General features: G+C 43.9%; 1 protein-coding gene across 10 annotated transcripts in view; it reads right to left on the reverse strand.

Moving 5' to 3' along the window:
- Positions 1-12,745, reverse strand: part of ITPR1 (inositol 1,4,5-trisphosphate receptor type 1) — a 318,979-nt gene that overhangs the window by 220,570 nt on the left and 85,664 nt on the right. The gene's annotated exons all lie outside the window — the stretch shown is intronic.

Below are 12,745 nucleotides of genomic sequence, written 5' to 3' on the forward strand. Positions count from 1 at the left end.
ACAACCTTACAACAGTGCATACTGACATGCCAACCTGAATACATCTGGTCTAAGACGGATTCAGTGCAGATGAGATCCAGCTTGTCCTAGTGCCACAGAAGTAAAGCCAAGACCCCAAGGAATCTAACTGTAGAAACACAGCCACTGTCTGGATGGGTGAGGGCTTCAGCCAATTACTTTTATTTAACAATTTCCACTTTTAGGGTTCATTACCTCTCTTGTCCCTGGTTTTCAGCACTCCAGTACAGCATCCCAAACCCAACTGCCTGCAGCCGCCACTCAAGGGCTGTAAGGAGGGGAGGGCCCTATAGGAAATGGGGGGACGTGAGCAAACCGTGGAGTGCCTGCCCCCCAAAGAGAGGAAAACTGCTGCTCAGCTTCTGACAATTGTTGCCATCTGGAACTGCCAATCCAATGTGACTAGATCATCTGAATTTTCCCCAAAAAAGCCAGAATTTTGTGTTTTTATGTAAAATCTGCAACTTTTAAGGGTGAACCAACTAACTCAGTTTTTAAAGCATCATGCAAGTTAAACAACAAGTGTGAGCAGGGGTCAGCCGATGGGTTGCTGATTTGCAACGGTGGACAAAGAGGCTACAGACACAGGCTCTGGGTTCAAGACCAGCTCTATCCCTACTTGCTCTGCAAACTTAGGTAACTTACTCAACCTCTCTAAGAGCCCACATGCTCACCAGCAAAACAGGGCTAACAATAAAGGATCCACATCTGAGGGTTGTAGTAAAGAGGAATATTTTACACATAGAAAACCCTCGGCAAATACTATCAATATTCTTCTCCAAACGAGAGGATGCTTCATTTCAAAAGATTTTTCCAAAAACAGATTTCTCTTTCATATTGAAGCTGCAGATGGCATGAAGCTTGGAGTGATCATGAGAACCCTAGATAATGGCAAACGACCTTCAACAGGCCAGAGGAAACCTCATCACACTTCAACACAGTTTTAAGTGTAAAGTTGTGTACATAGGCAGCAAAACCTAACTTCCCAAGTAAGACATAGGAAACATGCACCTCAGGAAGGAGTTTGAGGGATATGAGTGGAATGTGTCACTGTTATGTGGCACCAAAACATGATGGCCAGGGAGAAAAAACTCATTAGTAATGATCCTGTGCACTGATTGAACCCCACCTAGAATAGGACCTTTAGTTTTGGAAGCCACGCTGCAGGAGACATAGCTTGATATAGCCAGAGAGAGGTACAAGGACACCCAGTGGACTTGACAATGTTCTCAGAGGCAAGTGAGGCTCAGAGAAGCTAAGCAACATACATGAGGTCACACCTGAAGATCAAATCCAGAGTCAAACTTTAGGCCTACTTCTCGAAAACTTCATTTGGATAAAGTTAAAACAATTTCTTTATTGCAAGATTTGACAGAATCTTTAATATAACTCCCATGCTTAACGAGCATCTTAAAGGTGGATGTAATAATAATGTTTCCTAAAAGTTTTCTGCCTTTATTTTTTAATTCTCTGGTCAAACTAGGGTTTCCTGAAACATGCCTAGGGAAGCAAGTAGGAAAAAGATGTCCTTGCTGCCTTCAAGAATCATACATCCCAGTTATAGCGATTTGACTGCCATATGCCATGTGCAGAAAAAGTGCAATGACAGGTCACAGAAGGAGGCCTTGCTTCCTTGCAACCAGGGGAGGTGGACTGGGGTAAACCTCAACCGGGAGAGGAATTTAAGCTCAGCATGCCTCACTATCCAGAGCTGTGCGAGGTCATGCAGACCTCGGATGGGTGCAGAAAACTCATGCCATTTGCCTCACTGATAAGATTCAGCCATGGAGTCACACGCCAGGAGAGCTCCAGGATGGTTTATCAACCCAGCCCTCTGAGAGTCTTCTAACACTATCAGCCTCCCAATGCATGGGTCTCTGCAGGTGTTTGCAAAACCAAGTGCAAGGATTAACCTAAGAGAGAAGACCACTGTGACTGTGCGTGCTGTAGACTCCTATCAGACAGCCAGAAATGGCCTGCCAAGCTAGGAGGGACAGCCTCTGATGAGCAGTAGCTAAACGGGATCACACATCACACCAGGCCAGAATCTCCAGACAAAAATTAACTAGTAGTTTACCTGTAGCCAAACCAGGTCATGGACTGTGTCCTGAACACCGCCTGTTCTCTCTCTCATTTCTATAACTTTACTCATGCTCCTCAGCACCAAGAATAGTCCCTGGCCCCATCACCTTCACAGCAGAACTCAGTGCCCCCCAATTCCTCGGTGACACCAGTGAGAAGTCACCTCTCCAACTTGGGAAATCCCAAAGCACTTTTAGGTATGGCCCTAGACTACTGTCTCATTTCTCTACTGCACTGTAAGCTCCATGGGGGCTCAGGTGACATCATCGTCACCTACATAGATCCCCAGCCCCTCAAAACCTTGCTAACTGCTCTGTACATATGGACACGTTTACTGAATGAAAAGCAGCTTCAACTAAAAACATTATCCGAAGCAAAAGTTGCCAGCTGGTGGACTTAAGGCCAAATCCAGCCCACAATGTTCTAGCTGGCTTGCTCAATGCTTTAAACAGACTGATACTAATTGCCACTATTTTAAAAGCAGGCAATTTCATACGAAAATCCACCTCTCCAGCTTTTATTAAAAGACAAAGAGACTAAAACAGGATTTGGCAATATTGGGCTCATATTTCCACATGGCAGCAAGTAGTTGGAAGTGACTAAGAGGATCCCTTCAGACAGGACATAACACTTATTTGCTCTGGTCCACTCTGAGCTAATTTATTCATTTATTGCTCTACAGTCCTAACCCATACTTGCTGAATATATGTAAGTCACAAACCTGTGTTGACATAGCAACAAACTGAGAATATCAGCCTCTAAGATGTTACATACTTTTACAGACCCAGAAAAACAATACAAAGTCAACTAGTTTTAATGTGAACTACAACCACATTCCCATTCCCCCTTAGGGTGTCTTCTGTTTTGTTCTTATAATAAGCATGGAATAGTTGCTCGTTTCAACACTGACAAGGTAAACAAGCAGGTGATTGTGGAAAGACAAGGAGTTCTGATCATAAGAAGCTGTCTGATTTCAGGGAGGAGAGAGATTTCCATATGTCAGAATTAAAAGGATTCTAGCAAAGAGGTAGTCATTTAACCCACATAATCCCAAACTGGAAGGGTGCCACTGAACTCATACCTTTATTAAAATAACAACCTGGTTTGGAGAACTGAAAACCCGCCTGTGACAAGTTACTAAACCCTTCAGACCGTAAATAAAGCCCATGTCCCACCTCTGCCACCTCTCAACAAGGGATCAGCAGAGCACAAACACCACTTTGCACAGATAATAGACTATTATTTCACTCAGTTACTAAGTTCGAGATTTGGAACCAAAGAGGATGAAATAGAGAACAGGTATAAACATTAAAAACTAATATTTTAAAAGCAGGAAAGAAACTCATGGGAAGAGTTTCTCTGTTTGTTTATGGACTTGGTTTTCAACCACAAAGGTAGACCCTTTATAACAAACCCTAAGGGACTTTTTCTCAATTCTTGGTTCATGACGGAATTTTACTATAGAGACTTAACCCGAAATACAGATTTAAGCTTGGTGAAGCTTTCTGAAATGTGGAGAACTTTTTAGAACAGTGTTTGTCTGTAATCTGGGCTTATCACAATGTTGTAAATGCTGCCGGCATTCATAGCAAGGCCTTCATAAGTATGGGATAGGGATTTCATTTCTGCTTTCATCTTAATCAACTGGGGGTGTGATGGCAGGGCAGGGCGTGCTGAGGCAAATCCCAAAGAAAAACAAACATATGCTGTAGTTTTTCATCTATGAATTGAGGGTCATACCTGGTCCTTCTAATTTCATAAGAACATTCTGCCCCAGCCAGCTACCAAAACTCTCCCAAAGGTCATCAATGATCTAACCTCTACATTCAGCTGGCTTTTCAGATCTCATCCTCCCCAATCTTGGCGCCATCTGACACTCTCCATCAACCTCCCCTTGAAGCACTCACCTCCCTGGCAATTTCCAAGCTCCCACTCTCTGCCTCAATGTCCCTCTTTAAGCCTCCTCACTAATTCCTCTTTCTCTGCTCTGAAAAACATCCCTAAGGGGCCAGCCTGGCAGTGTAATGGTTAAGTTCACATGCTCCACTTTGGTGGCCTGGGGTTTGCAAGTTTGGAACCTGGGCGTGGATCCACACCACTCATCAAGCCATGCTGTGGCGGCATCCCACACACAGAATAAAGGAAGACTGCCACAGATGTTAGTTTATGGGGCAATCTTCCTCACCAAAAAAAAAAAAAAAAAAAAAAATCCCTAAGCCAATGCCCCTGTTCCTCGTATATAATGGCCTAAAGTAGCTGTAATATATACCAGGTACTATGCTAATAGTTTCACGTACAATATCTACCTTAAATTCTCATAATTACCTTTTAAGCTAAGTTCCATTATTATCACCGTCCTCATTCTTCAGATGAATAAACTGAGGCTTAGCAATTGGCATAAGTTACATATATCAGGTAAAGATTAGAACAGAGGAGGGGTTTTAAAACAGGTCTAAATCCAGAGCCCAAATCCTTAACCACTCTACTCTCCTCCCTCCTCTCCTTCCACGAGCAACACCATCTACACACTCAGTTTTGATCTTAACTTCTGCAGCAGGGATCGTTTGCTGCTTACGCAGTACCCATTTCCCCTCTTCCTTCTCACTAACAGAACAATTTATCACTGGGGGAAGCAATGAACCCAGATTTAAACATACATACAAAGCCATACACGGACATTTCCCAGCCTCCCAGCGAGAGGGCCATAGGGAAGGGCTTTTGGCCAAGGCTTTTATTTCTTTTAATTTTTTTAAATAAAACTCTCAAGATAAAGTTCCTTTTTTTTTTAAAGATTGGTACCTGAGCCAACATAGTTGCCAATACTTTTTGTCCTTCTTCTCCTTCTCCTCAAAGCCCCCCAGTACATAGTTGTATATTCTAGCTGTAGGTCCTTCTAGTCGTACTATGTAGGATGCTGCCTCAGCGTGGCTTGATGAGCGGTGCCACGTCTGTGCCCAGGATCCGAACCAGCGAAACCCTGGGCCACCAAAGTGGAGTACGCGAACCACTCGGCCACGGAGCTGACCCCCATGGCCAAGGCTTTTAAATGAGGCTCAATCAGTGGGTAGATGCATCCTTTTACCCTTTCCTCTTTCCTACCTCCTAGAACGTGAAGATGATGGCTGGAACTAGAATAGCCATCTTCTGACAAAGAGACAACCTGAGGATAGGCACACACTAGGGATGGGAGAGCAGAAAGGGGCCCGGCTCTTGTTAACCATGTAGCTGCCAAACCAGACCTGGAACATCTATATCTGGACTTCGTTTACCTGAGATAAAGATGAACCCCTATCTTGGGCTGGGTCTCCCCGAAGGGGACACTGGGACAAGAATTCATAGACAAACGACTAAGGAAGAGCTCCCAGGATAAACCTGTAAGGAGGTGGGGAAGCAGGATAGGGAAGGGAGAAAAGCACATGAGCGTGGACTGTTAGGCAAAGCTCTACAGAGGATGACTTCAGCCTGATCCTATGAGGAACGCTGGAGTATAAAGGATGCTCCTGTTATCCTGACCTGAGGCTGGGTTGCTGGGCTTTCATTTTTCTGTATCAGTAAGTCCTTGGTGAGGGTGGGGAATGGTGGAGACTCTGAGGCATTTTGGGTTTTCCGTGTCTTACGGCAAAGTGGCTCCCACAGCCCAAGGGCAATCTTATGATGACAAGCCAGGAGCTCAGGTTATAGAAGGCAAATGCCCACAAAATCCAGGAGGAACACGTGGGCATCCCAGAGGATCCAGGCAGAGCACTGAGCGAGAGCAGCCACTACAACATCCATCTGTTTTAAGTCCCGATGATTTGTACTTCTGTTCTCTAACAGCCAGACTTAATCCTGAGTGATGCAACTTCTTGGCTGAACACATCCACATTTGTATCTCCAGCTCTAATGGTGCTCCTGAACTCCAGGCCAGAATTAAGGTGCGTGGTATGTATCCACATTTGTTCATACCTCATCTGGCTTCTTCAAGGATCTAGGCAGCTGACATCTGCCCCATGGCCATGGCAACATGAACCAGTGTCAAATCATCCTCTGCCTCTGTCCCCAACCTAAATCCATTCCTTCTCCTAAGCATCTGTCTTAATTAATAGTGCCACTACCCTCCTAGTAAATCAGGAAGGAATGCTTAAATTACCTTCAACTTCTCTCTCCTTTCAAACATCTCCCAAAGCCAGTGAGCAGACCCTAAAGAGTCTACCTTCTACCTATAGTCACCCCCATCTTTAGTGCTGCCTCTGCCATGGTTTTCAGTCCCAACGTGTCCCATAAGGACTCTCGCGGTAGCCTCATTGGCTCCAGTCTCCCACCTCTCCACCAGAGCTGGCTTTCTGAAACACTTACTGACCATATCTTCCTCTACCTAGAAATCTTCAAAGGTTTTCATTGCCAAGAATAAAGGCCTGCGCTCCTTAAACCAGCAGCCAAGGTGATGGGGTCTCAATCTACATTTCCGGTTGCATCTTCCACATTATCCTGCACATCTATAACACCACATCTTAAACTTTCTGTTGCTCTGGGCTTTCCTGGTATATCACACAAGTCTGTTTAGTGTATACTTTCTCATGCCTTATAATGGAACTACAATAGAATTTAGCTGCCTTTTCTCTTCTCCAGTATTCTATACGCCTAAAGGGAAGCACGGCCGTCTTACTCACTTTTATATTCTCCCAAGGAACCAGCATCAGAACTTTACACATAATTACTCGATTTATATTGCTGAATCAAATGCAAAGCTTTAGGGAAAAAAATCTGTCACCAGCCCTCTTCCTATTGCGTTCACTTCTTTCTAATCTCAGCTCTTAGATAAAATATAAAATGCAAACCAAACTCTGCCACTGGCTCCAGCCACTCACCCACTTGGAGTCTCACATTCCTTATCTGAAAATGGAGGGAGTGGCCTAAATGACATCATAAAGTTTTAGAGCTAAAAGTGACCTTGTCTAAGCCTCCTGTTTACAAGTAATTTTAAAAAGTTACTAAGAGAAGAGAAATGATATGTCTAAGTTCATAAAACATGCAAATACCACATGTGGAAGCTATGGGTAAAGCATCGACAACTGACACTGTTAGACATGGTACCAAGTATGAAAGGAAGGATCAGAAGAGCTGAAGTTTCCTGACTTTGAGCAAGTTCTCTTCCCACACACAGCATTTGCTGAGTTATCAGACCACAGGTCACTTTTCAGTGATTACACCAGAGAAGCCGAGTGTTCTTATCATGCCCAGCTAAGACCAATCCCCTACTCTTCTGATGACATGACTCATATTTCCTAAGGGAACCAGCCTCTGGCCACTCCCGAGTCCAGTGTTTGGGTGGAGCTCACTGAGCCTCCCTGCTCCAAAGGTGGGCCTGTGACCCAGCCTTGGTCAACGAAGGGACCACTCCACTGGCCACAGAAGAGCCCATGGCCTCAGAGTTAGTGGGAGTTAATCAGCTGGAGGAACTGGGCAGAGACATCTTCCTTTCCTTGGCATGGCTGGGAATAGCATGGGAAGAGCAAGGGAAGAAGAGATGAAACATGGAGAAAGTGGCAGAGTACAGCCCCTGAAGACTCAATGACATTTCAGCCTCTGGGCTCCAGATGGTTACATGAGCCAACAAATTCTCACATGAGCAGGGCTTTCAGCTGTACCCTAAAGTATCAAGATTAATATAAAGACCATGAGGGGAAAGCAGCAGGAACCACTTCGCTTAAACAGCCAGAAATGGGTCTCACAGTAGATGAAAGACTATGTACTTTACAAGTAATGAGCAAAAGTTGATGCAAACACTTAATGTACAATTGATATCACCAATGCATTGAAACTCAAAGACAACGTGCAAAACAGAGACCAAGTGTTATTAAATTTATCAACGTGAGTACAGATACTGAGCCTTGCCTCTTTTTTTTTAGATTTTTTTTTTCCTTTTTCTCCCCAAAGACCCCCGGTACATAGTTGTGTATATTTAGTTGTGGGTCCTTCCAGTTGTGGCATGTGGAATGCAGCCTCAGCACAGCTTGATGAGTGGTGCCATGTCCGTGACCAGGATTCGAACCAGCGAAACCCTGGGCCACAGAAGCGGAGCACGCAAACTTAACCACTCAGCCACGGGGCCGGCCTCCAAGACCCTTGCCTCTTAACCACTGTCACTCAAGCACCTTTCTGGCATTCCTGGGAGGGTAGGGAGGTTATAGTGATACTTCTTAAACCAGACAGTCCTCTGCCTTCACTCAAATCTTGTCATTATTACACATGGACGTTATTCTCACTGTGTTCTTTTTTCAGTTGAACAATTCCTTAGAACCCCAGCTCTGAATTAACCTACCGAAGAAATAGGGATCAAGAGTAAAAGATCAAAAGCATAAAGACCAATCTGATCCTCAAAGCGTGTGAAATAAAAGAAGTTCTAAAACCTAAGTGCCATGCCTTTTCAATTTGCATCCTTAAAAAGTCTGCTTATGTAATACAGTTATGTCAGATCTGACTGTTAAACTGACAAATGAGGACTCAAAAAAAAATCAACTAAGTTGAGATTAATTTCATTTAAATACCTCACCTCCAAATCCAAGCCAGAACAACAGCTGACATTTAACACTGTGGTCTGAGTCCTAAGTGCTGTAGGCTTCTCTTGTTCAATCACAGGCTTCTCTTCCAAAAAAATTTTAAATGTCCAGGTTAAATGAAAAAGTCCTCCAAATCCTACCAAAAAGGCAAAACCAGTTCAAGGCTAAGGCTAAGATCCGGTGATCTGAAGACCGTGAAGTCTCTTCAGGAAAATAACCAGGTTATCCTGTCATTCTTTCTTTTTCCTCTCTACATTCTTCCTCTGGGAAGAAACAAGGAAACATTGTCCTGAATCAAAATATCAGGAGAGGATCAGACCATAGTGTAGGAGGACGAGGCATTCCTCCTGCCCCATTGTCTTAACACAGCGAGGACAGATTCAGTGGTAAAAAGCCACAAAAACCATGACACAAACATCCACTTATTCTGCTGACTCTCATTCATTCATAAATACTAATTAAGCATCTCCTTTGAGCCAGAGAGCATTCTAGGTACTGGGGATACGATAGTGAGCAAGACAGACATGGTCTCCGTCCTCACATAGCTTAAATCTTAGAGGAGAGAAAGAGTAAAGTAAAGAAACAATGCAAAATATAGTGGGAATAATAACTGCTATGAAGGAGAATAAAGCAAGGTGGAAGGACAAAAAGAGATGAAACAGCTAAAAGGATAAAGGTGATAAGACAGGAAGGTCAGAGGAGGTGGTGGTGACATCTGTGCAGACACATGAAGGAAGTCAGGGTGTGAGCCCTGCAAAAATACAGAAGAAAATTCCAAGCAAGGCAAAGGTCCTGGGACAGAAATTAGCTATGGGCAAGGAACAGTAAAGTAACCAATACGGGTAGAGCTGAGCAAGCCAGAAGAGCCTCACACAGGTAAATTTCAAGCGGTAGACAGGGGCCAGATCACATCAAACAGCGGTTCTCCATCCCAGCATATGCAGATATTCTGACACAATTATTCCGTGATGCATCCCCAGCACTTGGGTTTTTTTTGTTTGTTTTTTAATTTCTCCAGATGATCTTAATGGGCAGCCAGCCAGGGTTGAGAACCTGGCATGACACAGTGTCCTGCAGGATTTTATTCTACAGGAGGTGGAAGCCCTGTAGGCAAGGGAACAGCTTGGCCTGAGTGGTTTCATGAGGACCACTCCAGCTCCGAGCACAGTGGAAAGGACTGAGGGGGGCACGCCTGAAAACCAGAAAGCTACTGGAAGACCACAGCCGTCATTCTAGCCTAGTGCCACTTAAACTCAAGTGCTGGCAAATGGCAGACTGCGATTCAGTGGGGTAGGAGAGGGGCTGAGATTTGCATTTCTAAAAAGCTCCCAGTCAATGTCAAGGCTGCTGGCTCGGTGGATCACCTTAAACAGCAAGGATCAAGATCAGAGTTTTTTAAACTGAGGATCATGATTGAAACTGGGTCATGAAATCAATTTAGTGGGTCTCAACTAGCTTTTTTTTCATGAAATAAAAGAAAATGAAATAGGGTATACTACAAACAGTAAAGTTAAGTACTGTTTTGTCAACCTTTTGTTTCAGACAGATATACAAATACATACACATATACATATGAATATGTCTGCTGGGTTGCAATATGAAATATATTTCTGGCTATGAGGTCCAGTCAAAGAAGTCTGAGAAACACTAGTCTGAGTAACAACAGGTGACGGGAGCTGTAGACTAGGTGGTGGAAAGTAGGCAGATTTGGAGTATAACTGAAGGCAGAGCACGGCCTCAGCTGGCTAAGGCATGATGTGTGAGGGATGGAGAGGAATTAAACAGTCAAAGGTTTTGGCCTGAGCCAAAAGAGTCATCATACACTGGGATTGGGAAGACCAGGGGTGGAGCAGATTTGGGGCAGGAAGAACCTGCCAGTTTGAGACAGATTCAAAGTTTAAGAAGCCGTTGAGATCCATTCAAGTGGAAGAGTCACTTAGAAAGTTGGATGTGAGTGCTTAGCTCTCAAGAGACAGACAGGGGGTGGAGAAACACATTTGTTAGGCATCAGCACATTCAACCTCGCTGGCCTCCATGAGATCATCTAGAGTGAATATAGAGAAGAGATGAGGGCCTAGAACGAAGCCCTGGACCAGACCAAGATTTAGAAGGGAGAAAGAGGAAGAGGTTGTCAGGGAGACCCAGAAGGAGCAGCCAGGGAAGTTCTGAAGAACCAGTAGAATAGGGTGTCTGCAAAGCCAAGTGAGAAAAGGACAGCATCGCTGTTTTGCATACAGTTTTAACAACCCAGTGTAATGTTAAAATACTCCCTCAATAATAGACTTGAAGAAAAACTGGTATATACGTATGTGATTAAATGCAGAGAAAAGGAGTCTGCAAGGTTACAGAGCCACCTGATAATCATTGCTTTGCATCAATACCTTCTTTCTTTATGAAGAGATTGTATTTATCTATTCCTGGTATAATGGAAAAAAACCTTTTTTTAAACCTCTTAAATGATTCTGCTCGGCAGCCCAGTCTAGGGATCACTGGATCGGAATGCTCAAGGGGACACACTCCAGGGTCAAATATCAGATTGAACCTGACGCCTTGGAGGGCTTTGAGATTTTTAGGGACTGATTTCATACCAAGAAAAAAAATCCATGCAACCTTACAGAGCATGCTTGGCAGCTGAGATATGCTTAGGGAGAATCTCCCTACACAGCTTCTATTTTGGATTCCAGCAGGCTATTTAACAGAGTCAGATGAGAGGTGTGAAAAACCTCTGCAGCTAGAAGCTGTCTTCAAGAAGACTCTAGGCAGCTTGATTTGCAGCCTTCAGTGACAAAGATTAGATACTAAGCTACTAATTAAGAATGCCTGCCTTTTTAACAAGTCTTTTCCAAATCGGGACAGTTTCTCTTTCAATACCCTTTCATTTTGCTCCTTTTTCTCACTTTATCCCAGAGGCAATTACCTCCAGGAGGTTGTTGGAAGTCACAAATTCCAGCCACTATGAGCTACAATTCACTAAATTGATTTGAAAAGGACAGGAAGCACAGTTAAGATGCACAGTCTAGGCGCCAGCTGCTTCCTGTCCTTTTCAGCATCACTGGGTGCTTGTTAGAAATGCAGGATCTTGGGCAGATACATGGCAACCAGCAGACTGACTCAGAATCTGTATTTTAACAAGATCACTGCGTACTTCACCTGTACAGTAAAGTTTAAGAAACACTGTCTTAAAGCCAAGCTAGTTGGTGATCACAATCTCCAGGGAAATGTAAAAAAAAAAAAAAAATGTATTCCCAAACCCTAACCCAACTGAGGGATGGAGCCAGGGAATCTCATTTTTTGATTCTCCCAGGTGATTCCAAGGTACTGTCAAGCTGAGGAACCAATGCCACAGAGCACCCACACAACTGAGACCTACTTGAGAAGTAGATGAACCAGAGTTAGAGAAAAACACAATAAGGTAAACAAGGGCAATGAAGTTTAAAAGACAGCATGGCAACAAAGCAGGACAAAGACGACCTTCTCGAAGAAACAGCAATCACAGCAAACAACTTCTGTGCATCTAATCTAGGCAGTCATTGCATCATGATCTCCAGGAACTAAACAAAAAAGCACTCACGGCTCTGGGCAGGTGGATAGTGACTTAAACAGTGTTAGGAGGCAGGATAGCAAAGCTGTTGGCAGGTAGCGCATTTCTAGCCAACTGTATCACTTTGGGCATGTTAATTTCCTAAGCCTCAGTTTCCTCAATAGTAAAACAAAGATATAACCAGCACCAGCCTCACAGTGTCACTGTGAGCAAGAAATGGGAAAATGTGGGTAAAGCTTTCAGTACAAACCAGGTACACTGCAAGCACTTGATACGTGTTAGTAGCAATCATTATTAGTATGACAAAGAGTTCTGTGCCCCAGGACAGAATGAAGAAGAAGAAGGAGCAAGGAACTAACTTCAGCTAAGAGACATTAATCTCTAGTGCAGAAGGACTACTAGTAGTTAAATCAAAATACTCCCGTATGGGGCTGGCCCGGCGGTGTAGTGGTTAAGTTTCCATGCTCCACTTCAGCAGCCCAGGGTTCACAGGTTCGGATTCTAGGCGCAGACCTACACACCACTCATCAAGCCAAGCTGTGGCAGCATCCCACATAAAATAGAG

This window comes from Equus caballus, chromosome 16 (assembly GCF_041296265.1).
Source record: "Equus caballus isolate H_3958 breed thoroughbred chromosome 16, TB-T2T, whole genome shotgun sequence".
Taxonomy (NCBI): domain Eukaryota; kingdom Metazoa; phylum Chordata; class Mammalia; order Perissodactyla; family Equidae; genus Equus; species Equus caballus.